This window comes from Oncorhynchus mykiss, chromosome 6, assembly GCF_057628025.1.
Source record: "Oncorhynchus mykiss isolate SJ-2025 chromosome 6, ASM5762802v1, whole genome shotgun sequence".
NCBI classification, from domain to species: Eukaryota; Metazoa; Chordata; class Actinopteri; order Salmoniformes; family Salmonidae; genus Oncorhynchus; species Oncorhynchus mykiss.
Genome location: NC_143027.1, coordinates 65,967,276 through 65,980,487, shown reverse-complemented (window position 1 = coordinate 65,980,487; position 13,212 = coordinate 65,967,276).

Below are 13,212 nucleotides of genomic sequence, written 5' to 3'. Positions count from 1 at the left end.
AGCCCCATAAGAAAACTGTATGCAGGACACTATTCAACAATACTCCCTTTATGTTCCAAAAAAAAACTCAGTCTAGATAAGGGTGTCTCCTAAACAAATACATGTAATGCAAAATACTCTCCGACGTTATGATATTGCATTGTTTTGTTCAAATTTAGTGATGTGCACTCCATAGGTGAACACTAATTAGGGTCCTGAACTCATCCAGTTCAGAGAAGCCTTCTGACAGATAAACACAAGGCCCTCCTTGAAGAGTCCCTGAGTGCCCTTGAGGGCATATCTCCAGTTCTCTTTGAAACTCTTATTTCAATTTTTACTAATGACATGCCACTGACTTTGAGTAAAGCCAGGGTTTCTATGTATGCGGATGACTCAACACTATACACGTCCGCTACTACAGCGACTGAAATGACTGCAACTCTCAACAAAGAGCTGCAGTTAGTTTCAGAGCGGGTGGCAAGGAATAAGTTAGCCCTAAATATTTCTAAAAGTTAAAGCATTGTATTTGGAACAAAACAGATTAATAATATGCATGTCAATCTCTCCTGGCTGAAAGTGGAGGAGAGATTGACTTCATCACTACTTTTATTTATGAGAGGTTGACATGCTGAATGAACCGTGCTGTCTGTCTAAACTACTGGCACACAGCTCAGACACCCATGCATACCCCACAAGACATGCCACAAGAGGTCTCTTCACAGTCCCCATGTCCAGAACAGACTATGGGAGGCACACAGTACTACATAGAGACAAGACTACATGGAACTCTATTCCACACACAAGTAACTGACGCAAGCAGTAAAATTAGATTGAAAAAAAAAACAGATAAAAAAACACCTTATGGAACAGCGGGGACTGTGAAGCAACACAAACCTTGGCACAGACACATGCATATACACACACTATGACACGCTCACAAACACACTGACCTACCAGGATCAAGTCAACAGACGTTCATAGAACACATAGCAGTGTGTAACGATTGTCGTCTGGAGAAGGAAAAGAGGACCAAAGTGCAGCGTGGTACGTATTCATAATAATTTTAATAAAGATGAATACTGAACAAAAACAACAAACCGACAAACGAACAGTTCTGTAAGGTGCAACAAAAACACTAAACAGAAAATAACTACCCACAACCCATAGTGGGAAAATAGGCTGCCTAAGTATGGTTCTTAATCAGAGACAACGATTGCCAGCTGCCTCTGATTAGGAACCATACCAGGCCAAACACATAGAAATAGAAAACATAGAACACAAAACATAGAATGCCCACCCCAACTCACGCCCTGACCTAACTAAAATAGAGACATAAAAAGGAACTAAGGTCAGGACGTGATAGTACCCCCCCCCCCCCCAAAGGTGCGGACTCCGGCCACAAAACCTAAACCCATAGTGGAGAGTCAGGGCTGGCATCTGTCCGCGGTGGCGGCTCTGGCGCGGGACCTGGACCCCACTCCACCTTAGTCTTGGCCGACCCTCACCGCCGACCTCGGACTGGGGACCCTTGCAGTCGGACCCAAATATACGGGAGACCGGAGTTAAGGATGGCTCCGGCAGCGCTGGAGTGACGGGCCGCTCCGGCAGCTCCTGACTGACGGGCAACTCCGGCAGCTCCTGACCGACGGGCGGCTCCGGCAGCTCCTGACCGACGGGCGGCTCCGGCAGCTCCTGACCGACGGGCGGCTCTGGCAGCTCCAGACAGGAAGGCGGCTCTGGCAGCTCCGGACAGAAGGGCGCCTCCGGCAGCTCCTGAACGACGGGCGGCTCCGGCAGCTCCTGACCGACGGGCGACTCCGGCAGCTCCTGGCCGATGGGCAGCTCCGGCAGCTCCTGACCGACAGGCGGCTCCGGCAGCTCCTGACCGATGGGCGGCTCCAGGAGCTCCTGACTGACGGGCGGCTCTAGCAGCTCCGGACAGGAAGGCGGCTCTGGCAGCTCCGGACAGAAGGGCGGCTCTGGCAGCTCCGGACAGGCGGGAGAACCTGGAGGGAGGAGACGGAGAGACAGCCTGGTGCGTGGGGCTGCCACAGGACCAACCAGGCTGGGGAGACCTACAGGAGGCCTGGTGCGTGGAGGAGGCACCGGATGGACCGGGCTGTGGGGGAGCACTGGAGTGCAGCCTTGGCACCACTCCTCCAGGCTGGATGACCACTTTAGCCCGGACCCTCCAGAGTGCAGGCACAGGTTGAACTGGGCTGTGGGGGAGCACTGGAGATCTGGTGCATACCACTTGCACCTCTCCCTTAGGCTCAATGCCCACATTCGCCCGGCACGGGTGGAGCGCAGGCATAGGGCGAACTGCACCTTCCCAGCGCCCCGGAGACACAGCACACAGCGCCGGCGCAGGATACCCTGGGCTGAAACGGCGTACCGGAGACCAAACACGCTGAGCTGGCACAACACGCCCTGGCTGGATGCCCACTCTCACATGGCACTTGCGGCGGGCTGGCCTATAGCGCACCGGGCTATGAGCGCGTACTGGCGACACCGTGCGCTTGACCGCATAACACGGTGCCTGACCAGACCACTTCTTCCAGTAAGCACGGGGAGTTGGCTCAGGTCTATCGCCTGACTCCGCCAATCTCCCCGTGTGCCCCCCCAAAAACATTTGGGGGCTGCCTCTCGTGCCTGTTGCGCTGCCTTGTCTGAGTCTTAATTTCAGCCAGTTTGCTACAGTAGGATAATAATCCTGCAGCTACAGGAAATTAATTAAAATTAATGGACATTTTGGAGAGGTTGATACATTTTTTGTAAGGTAAAATCAAATTTCACAGTGGAAATTACAAACTTCAGAAGGTTTTTTAACCATAAAATACACTACAAGTTTTAAGTTATCCTGCAACAGGGTGATCAAATTAAGATCCTACATTTGTACCTTTATTAAACCTGATCCATTGATATTGATCTAATCTGTGCTCCCTCTCACTCTCCTTCTCTTTCTCCTTCTCTCTCTCCATTTATAAGAGCCGTCAAGAAGACCTGGGAGTTTCAATTTAATTCTTACGGTCTTGGTACCACACATTATTTTATCTCCATTCTTGAGTGCATGTTTATCAGTGGAAGGCAAGCCCAAGGTAAGGGGTATCCGGAGCTGGTTTCTCTGATGATGGGAATTAATCATGAAACGAGAGGATACTTCAGCAACAGCTCTGCCCCATCCTGCTCTACTGTTCAACAAAATGCTCAATACTCATCTGATTTATCTCAGTACTTCTCAAAAGTCTGACTTATCTGTCTCACAGACACCAATATACTTGATGAAATACACCTCTGTAAAAACAGTGTACTACATTTATGATCGGGCTCCAGTATACTATAGCTGAGAAATACTTTGAAACTTTGACTCACATATGTAGCATTTCTACTAACAATGCAAGTATAGAGTGGGAACTGGGACCTTTTGTCAGATCAATGTGCTTGAGTGCATAGCTCCCTGTTGCCATTAAAAGCCGAGGCCTCCTTCGAGGTAAAAAGGTCAATCGAGTTGTCCTGGCAACCTGTTGTCTGGACATCTGTGAGAACTTATAGAAGAGATTAAATAAAATGGTTACTCAATGTGTGTCCGAAGAAGGCCTACATTTGAAAAAAAGGAAAAGCCTGCACTTACTGAGAAGAAGGTCACCACCCACTTAAATCAGCATTACTATTGAGGCTGGAGAAATATCCAGGGTATGCCTAAGTGAGCCTTGGCTTTTCAAATGTCACTTTCTGTATTTCAGGCCTCGCCCAGTCTTTATACAGCATTTTAATACCTGCATTTATATGGTGGGACTGGTAGACAACAGGCCACCCCACGGAGAAGAATTATTAACACCATGGGGGAATAAACAAAAATATAATGGGGTTTGCATGGTATAAGCAGTAGCAAAGAGTTTCTAATCTAAGAGGACCAAAATCGTGATACTTCCAAGAACGCTTGGGAAGCAGACTCGGCAGGCCAGAATGGAGTTTGAGAAGTCAATGAAGGCACAACCTAGATTGGAGCAAAATAGCTGAACATGTTATTACTCCAACCTCGTGAAAGTGACAAACTGACACGTTTTCATTTTCGTCAAAACTCCTTTATATTGAAGGAGCACCTTTGATTTAACGGCCTGCACATGCCCAGTTCGGCGAAAAACAACCGTTAGACCTGATGACGTGTTTCTATGCATGAACCTATCGCTACTATTGTGATCAGGGGTTTGTATAGGAGAATCAGATTCTACATATCTTCACACTAAACCATCTTTGGTATGAGGTCGAACAGCACCACATAGCTGGGATATTTTCACAATATCTGTATATCAATGTCTCTGACCCATTATCACTGAATTAATTATACCAAATTCACAAACACTGGTGTGAGAACGAAACTATAAAATACTCATCTGAAGTAATGACCCAGCAGATACATTTTGAAGAGTGAACACCCTAGCCCTGCACTGCTACGGGAGAAAGACCATTTTAAACAGTAGTATTATATCAGTAGAGTGCATTCTCTCAGTGTTTTAAACATCTGATTATGTTCAAGGGATCAGCACATCTCCATCATTCTCATTTGGGAGCAATAACATTCACTTAAATTCTTTACTTAAACCCCAACAAAAACAATAGCCTTTGCAGGGTCGTTGCTAATACTCTCTATCATATCAGTGTTGCGAAACAAATACGCACAGATTGCCGTTTGCGGAATGCGGATTTTAAGCCCTTGTTCTGACCTGAAGCAATAGTTCAAGCACCCATATGCTGAAGAGAATGGACATGTGTTATAAACAGTGGCAAGGACTGGTTACGAGTGTACCATGTGTGTCTGTGTGTAGCTGTGTTAAAAAGGAAAATAAAAATATGCAAATAATGGGGCTGACTTAAGATGATTGTTATTTAAATCCTTAGATCACAGTAAAATATACAATCTGGGTTCAATTTTCATTACCTTGTCAAAGACAACATCTCTAGCTGGAGTCAACACTCCTCTTCCAGAGAGCAAGTGAGCTCAGGGATGCAGGCTCAAGGTGAGCCAACATCAAAAGAGACTATGGACCTGTTGCACAGCAGGTGAGGCCTGGCTGTAATCAGCCTGATAAAAGCTGGCTTGTTGGAGAGGGTCTGCTGAGTGATCTCATCAGGAATTCCCATTAGCAGAGAAGGAAAGGGACCTAGGCTGTCCTGTCCTGTCTCTCTGGCAGCTGGGTTATGTGACATCTCTCTCAGAGCACTGAGATCAACGACTCTACATCTCTTGCCTCATAAGCAACTGCTGAAAACTTCATCACCATACTCCTCATTGTTCCTTCTGGTTATAACATACCGATTGTCAAACATATGATGATCAAGTCTACTAAATCTTCCGAAGCCAAGATGCGTAGCCAAATTGGATGAAATTCTTGTTTGCAATCATGTAAGGAAAAACACAAATTGATAATCCTCTGGGGGAAAAAATCTATTTGCGTCAGAATTGTTTTATGCGAGATGGAAGAAATCAAATTGTTCCAATCCTTATGATGCGGAAGAAATCAAAGGCAAAGCAAATCGCATGGCATGTGTCTGCAAATGCACTTTAATTAAGGAGATGTTTGTGTTATGACTGAGTCTGACTGACTGACTTGTTATCAGATTGTCTACCACACAATTTATTCTTTCTGATTTATCACAATGAGTTCTCCCAAAGCCAGACAATGCTAGACAATAGCAAAGCTTACTCATCGGGCACAATTTGGGCCCAGGTACCAGAGCTGGCATTTCTCTAGCTCTGTTCGAACAGGATTCTTCTAGCACCACAACTCTTTCAGCTTCACAATCCCAACATGCCCTTGGAATCCAAGAGAAGCCTCTGGGACTTTTCTTTTTTGTCTAGACAGTGTGTGAACTGCTGTCCCTGCTAAAGATTAAGACACAATGATATCAGGGGGAATTCAGCGCAGGCTTTTTAATAAATGGCATGAGGGGGATTCATTGAGATAATGTGTTGTCTGGGCGGGATGATACATGAGCACTCCTGCATAGAATAGTTTTCTCCGGGATGCTACAGTATGTTTGCCAAAGCTAGAGAATATAAAAGACCATTAAAGGGATCATATATAATCAGAACTGTGTTCAATTATTTTTATGTGAGCTAAGCTACTATGGTTAGGTTACAATTAGCCTAGACAATTCTTTAGGCCTATTGTAACACTGTCTTATACAAAAATGACTGGCCTTACCTTTCTATAAAGATATTTGATGCCCTTTGATGCCTCTATGGAAGGAGATGGAAGTCATACACAGCTTTGCCCTGCTGGAAACTGGGCTCCGATTAGAAATACATCTTACATGTCTGAAATGTGTGTTTTGTGATCATGCAGAGACATTTATCCAGCTGTGGATTTGTCATAGTAGCTTGAATGTCCTTTAGATCTATAAGGAGAATAACTAGTAGTATACAAACTACAGTCAAGCTACATGAGGAGAGAAGAAAAGCAGTATTGTGTCCCTCTACGTCCCCTCAGCAGCTGATGTGCAGACTCAGAGTAACCTGAGCAGTCACCTGAAAGCTCCCGGGGACCATCTCTATTGACAACTTGTCTAAAACCCTCCCAACAAAATGTGTCCCAATTTACAGGGTTAGGGGGCGAGAGGAGGCAAGGTCTCAGTACTGCAGGAGGCTTAGGAAGGATGGACATTAGTGGGGTCTAAAAGGGTTGAGGGCCTCATTGTATTCAAACCTACCTGTCCAGACAGGTCTTCTGTGCTACAAAGCTATGACTGGGGAAAACATCAAACACAAGGATAAAAAAACACCAAAATACTATATCAGAGTTAACATTTCCACATACAACATATGTCATTTCTCATGAATGCACAACATAATTGTTGGCTCTGTAGAAAACCTTATTGAGAGAACAATGTTTCATCTAGTTCTCTATTGAGGCAAAGATTTGCCATTGTGCTGCTGGGTGTTACTAAACAAATGTGCACACAGAGACAGCTTTGTGCCTGCCTCCCTAGAGGTCATGTAAAAAAGGCTTCAACATTTCTCAGGGAGAAAAGAGCCACATAAAGAAAAGATAGCGCCCGCTGAACGCATTGCTTGACTTTGTCAACTCTACCTAAGGCATGGTCACCAAAGACAAAAATGTGGACCGGAGACCACTTCATGAGAACACTTCTGTCCACCAGCCTTGTATTTGGTTATGCATTGTGAGGTACTGCTCTAAGCCTCATTACCTAGAATACTTTCTATAGTGTACAAACTATATGGTAAGGTAGGAGTGAGTTACTAATGACAAACTTAACGTCTTAAGATGGTCTTGGCTAATAGGACTTTTGGTGGAAGAATGAGAGCATTATCTACATGAAGCCATTCAGATGTGCCATTTCTTTCAGGGCACTCTTACAAGAGATGAGCCTAAGTAAGAATGGAGAGAAAAGAAACTCAAGATGGGAGAAGTGCACTGGATCTCATTTTCTCCTGTGGTCCCCAATGGCAGTACCTGCAGCTAACAATCCCTTTTTTGTGTTCACTGACTGGCTTGTTTTGTAAACCTGCCTCTCAATGCAATGGGTAGGCCTTGTGTATCTATGGCAATACAATGGACTGCAACAAGTTGCATCAAGCAATTCTAAATATTGCTTCTGGTGGGTATGATTGGTGTGTTACAAAATATCTATAACTGAATATAAGCCACTTAGTTCACTGTTACCCTGATGGGTAATATGACACTTTCACTCCGAAAAGAGCAGATGGGTGGAGTAGCTCATAATCAAATAACTGTATAATGCTGCTTGCTCTCATCATTCTGTCTGAAGGAATATTGAATTAGAGGATACAAGAGCCTGTTATTGCCCAGCTGTTGAGAGAGAAAGAGATATAGAGAGATAGAGTGAAAGATCACACACCATGGATGATGTCGGATTATTCACGGTTTTAGTCAGAAACTCAAAATAAATATTTCAATGGGAATTAAGTGTTGAGATTTTTCATTGTATGATCAAAATGAAGTGGCCCTGAACATAAAATGAAGTGGGAATGGAATGCTCGCTCGCTCACACGCTTTTTAATACATCCCCTTATAAATGGTTTCTCCCAAATCACGAGTATTTACATGTGTTGAGGAAATGCTTGGTTATTGGCACATTTAATTTAATTTCAGTTTCATTATTAAATGCAGTAATTTACCTGTTTGCATCCTCGAAGTGGATGCGATATTTAGGTGACATGAACACCTTCTGAGCTTACAAAAAATACAATTAGTTTGTTTCCTTTGTTTGTAATTTGAGCATCTCGGGGCTCCATGTCTGTCAGTGTCTGTCAGGTGCGTACTAGGAGCGCTCGCGAGTGAGCGACTGCCGAGATCCACTGATCTGTGTTGAACACGATAGGGAGATGAAGCCATTCATTTTCAATGGAGGGAAGTGAAGTGGGCGAGGGGACCATTGGGTGATGCGAGCATGGGCGAGGGAGCATGAACAAGGGAGGGGATTTCCACATAACACGGTAATTCAGATAGCCACTCTAGCTTCACCCTCATGATATTGCTAGCAAGCTAGCAAGCAGGCTAGGTACACTCTTAGAAAAAAGGGTTCCAAAAAGGTTCTTCGGCTGTCCCCATAGGATAACCCTTTTTGGTTCCAGGTAGAACCATTTTAGGTTCCAGGTAAAACTTTTTGGGGTTCCAAGTACCCTCTGGGGAAAGGGTTCTACATGGAATCTAATAGGGTTCTACCTGGAAGCAGAAATTGTTCTTCAAAGGGTTCTCCTATAGGGACAGCTGAAGAAATCTTTCAGGTTCTAGATAGCAAAGGGTTCTCCTACTGTATGATATGATAGCACATTTTTTTCCTAAGAGTGTAGCACTCTCTAGCATGATTGCTAGTATGGACTGGTCAAGAATTTGGATTTTCGTCAGAAGCAAGGAGGGCAAATGACAACAGGCCATCAAGTCTTCAAAAAAGAAAATCACAAGATTCTATGAATGTGATGACAACAGTAGAGCAACAACAGGGAAAAAAGACACACTAACGAGGAACAAGAAAAGAAGCAGAAGCACTTATTGAATGGCACAATTCAGAACCTGTATCAGAAGTTTAAGAGGGCATATTCAGAGATTCACATTTCCTACTATGAATTCTGCAAAATACATCATTTTTTGTTGCCAAGCCAGCAGTCCAAGATTGAGAACCTTATTGAGTCTTTGTGTTGTGAGAACCTGAAGAAGGAGTGCATGTATAGAGAGTGCTCCCTTTGCCAAGCAAAAGAGCTTAAAACATATGACTTTGATGCTGGTGAGCAGACATGGCGGTTTGAGTGGAAAACAGAGCTGAAGAGAGAGAGAAGAAAAACAAAGACAGAAACATGGAGAAGTTCACTGTACATTTGACAGTAAAAGAAAAGATGTGGAAGACTTCTACAAAGGATTGAAAGAGAAGTTGGGGAAAGCACGTGTACAACATTCAACATCAACATTGCAAACTGAGAGAATTAATTAACCTCTATGGGATCAGTGTCCCTAAACAGGGACAGTTGTGGCTAAATATGCAATAATATGACTAGAATGACTTTGTAAACAACAGCCAACTTTCCCGGGAACATAGACAAGTCTTATATGGGCAGAAAGCTTAAATTATTGTTAATCTAACTGCAGTGTCCAATTTACAGTAGAAATTACAGCAAAAAATACCATGCTATTGTTTGAGGACAGTGCACAACAACAAAACACTTATCACGGCAAGTGGTTTGATACATTCACCTCTGAAGGTAAATAATGTACTTACATTTAGTAATCTGGCTCTGATTTGCCATCCTAAGGGTCCCAGAGAAAAAATGTAGTGTAGTTTTGTTTGAAAAAAAATCTATTTTATATTCAAATGTAGGAACTGGGTTGTACAGTTTGACCCCACTGCTGTCTCTGGCTCCACACCCACCCCACCCGGCCATCTAGATGTGTGAAGGTTAGTGTCTTTTCTGTATGGAAGCTAATGATCCATCATGTATGACATTCCTGGGAGTGTGTAAACTTACATTTCCTATTACCATAGCATTTTTGTATATTCTCTATGGTTATGTTCTTGAAAATGGATACATTGACAAATTAGGCACATTTGAGCAAACTCCAAAAAATAAATAAAGTGAAAGACTCACAAGGAATTTTCTAGAAGCCAGACATGGAAAAGGCCAAGCTGATGAGGTAGGAGCAGCTGTGAAACGAAGAGCAGATGGAATTGTGACACAAGGCAAGCACCTCCCAAATGGAAGAACTGTATTTGAGGAAATGTCAAAATTATCAGTCAGCTATCCAAGCAGTTATATATCTCAGAGGAGGAGATAGCGAGCATGGAGGCCCTCCTACCAGATCACCTGGAGACAATCCGTGGGACAATGAAGATACACCAGGTAATAGTTATGGGTCATTTTATGTCAAATCTCACATTTGTTATACAAACATAGACGATGCTATCATTACATATTTTTGAATGTCCTGTGTTTCCAGATCGTCACCGACAGTCCAGGAGAGATAACTTGGAGGATACTTCTGTTTCTTTCCACATCACTGCAGCTGTTTCAGCCCACAGACTGATTCTGGTTGAAAAAAACAGACGCAGACCAAGATGGAAAGTCCAACACATCTCCCAGCGCCGTCCAGCCCATTGAAGATATAAGTGAAGCATTCATCGGAAAGTAGTGTGGTGGAGTATGATCAGGACGTTTACCCTGGCATCGTGCAAGACGTTCACGTAGAGAGTGGTGCATAAGCTTGGAATTGTCCCTGAGCCCCATCCAGTGACCAAAAGGCCCATGGAGCTGGATACATTGGTCTGGGAGCAACTTAGCTCTCTTTCTAAGCCGTAGATGCCCTTGGAAACTCACTATACAGTACATACAAAGCAGGACATAAAATCATACATTAAATAAAACATGTGTAGCTCTCAATTAACTCATCCCTCAATATATTTGTGCTAGAATTTCAAGTTGTAACGTCTGTGTGTAGCTAAAACATTGTTCTTATGTTGAAAAGGTGCTAGTTCCAGTGTTTTGGAATCTTACTTTGGCTTTTATTAATTACATGTTTAATAATGGTTGTTGTTCAACATGTTTGCAATAAAATATTGTTATGTCATTTCCATATCCACATTTCCATTTCCACATGTCATTTCCAACACAACCCATGTTTTTGAGGTAAATTAGTATATTATGTATAATTTACATTGAATTATTTGTTTTAGATAGGGAAATCATATGGTTGTTATCATAATCTCACAAAATGGATGGGTGGAAATATCTTATTTTTCATGGTAATACATTTTTCAGCTGTCACTAAGGCAAGTTGATACATTCAGGCGTCATGTTGAATTATTAATATTAGGAAAACATTAAAAATCACTTAAAAGAATATTCAATACAATTTATGTACAAATGTATAAAAAATGTGTTATAAATAAATTGTATGATATTTCATTTTCAACTAAAATGGATGTTTAATGACATCATGGAACTGACATTTGCCTATGGCTGTCTGGGAAAAATAACAAAAAATATAAATTCCTGAATAGTACGATCGTATCCATTATCAGATATTGTTTCTAGACAAATCAAAGACAATTATAATACTGGTAAAATGTATCACCCACCAATGCGGCTCGAACAGCATCTGCAGGGACACGCAGCTCGCCAAAATTCCCAACCAACGCGGCTCCACATACTGTACACGTCCTCTTTTCATTTGGATGTGTTCACAGTTGGAATAATTGTTTGAGCCGCGCTGAGAATTGGACAAGTATAAAAGCCAACGGTCCAATATTATAGAACACCGCTGTGCATAAGCGTACACGTTTTGGACTCTGATAGGTGCAACTAGTAATAGTCCTACCTTGCTGCCTATTGTCCTGCAGTACTATGACATGTATATTAATATATACATTTATTAAAAGTGTTCCTGCTTTGAGTTTACTCCTAGAATGTTACACTATTTCTATTTAAATGTGGATACACTGAATATGCCTGTTGCATAATGTAATGAATGTTTTTGGTTAAGAGTATACATGGTTAATGGTTTGGTCCATATGATAGAGGCCATTTGTATAAAGATACCTGTTTTTCAGGTGTACTTCAGTTCTGTTTTAGCTTAGGTGAGTTGTGGGGAAGCTGAGGGGCAATAGGCTGGTATACTCCAATCTGCTATAGTTGGCTTGGGGTAAACCTGATTCATTCAGTGTTTTGACAGTATTTGAAATCTGTTTATTTTGTAAATATCTTTCTAGACCTACGTAAATATCCATTGTATTTCGTCTTTCAGCTGTACAACATTTTCACTGTGAATTAACTGGATACTATTTTGCACCTGATCCTGCTGCCTCCTGTTACTCACTACCCTTAATATGGCTGATCCAACATCTGGGCCCTACAACAGACTCCCTCATCACCCCCAGATACGTGGTGAGTCCATGGCCCATTTACTCAAAAGTATTTATTTATGTAAAATGAAACCCATTCCTCCCTCACCCTACTGTCCAAAGTGGAACAACAAGCACACCGTATATATTTGATAAAATGAGTGTTTCTCACATTACAGTCGTAGTTCAGAAGTGCGAGTTCAGTGGCACAGAAAGCAGCGCTGAATGCGAGCCGGTTTTCCAGCAGACCAGTCATGCATGATGAGCACAAATCACCTGCATGAGCTGTGAAACCCGGACTTAATAACAAACAGCAAACAAAATTTGCAATTTGAATGTTATGTTCACTATAACACCAACATTTAGTTAGTCGATGGATAAACATGACAAGCTCCTAAGTCGTTATATAAATCTTGTATAACAGAGAATCCCAAGATTTGCTAAATACCCTCCCACACTCTTCCTTATGGAGGTCTGGAGGAGAAATGCACAGGCATGCAACTGGAGAGGGAATTCACCTCACGAGACCCCTCTATCACAAGAAGGTGAAAGGTTGATTGATAGAAAATGGAAACAGCCTATCAGAAGGTTGCGCTCACTGGCACGTGACAGGTCTGGCAATGGGACCTTTTGTTTTCTTGCAGCAGCCAGAACATTTTGTCAAGCACTTTCCTTTCACAATCACTTCCTATACAAGCTGCTTGTGAGAAAATAAAAGAAAAAAGTGCAATCGGGGTGGCCGTTACTAGGGGCAGGTCTTCACAGTGCAGGTCATGGCCTATGCCATACAACCCCACACAGCTTCACCATTCACATGACCGGAGTGGTAATTGCAGTTACTCATATCTAGCATTATGTTTT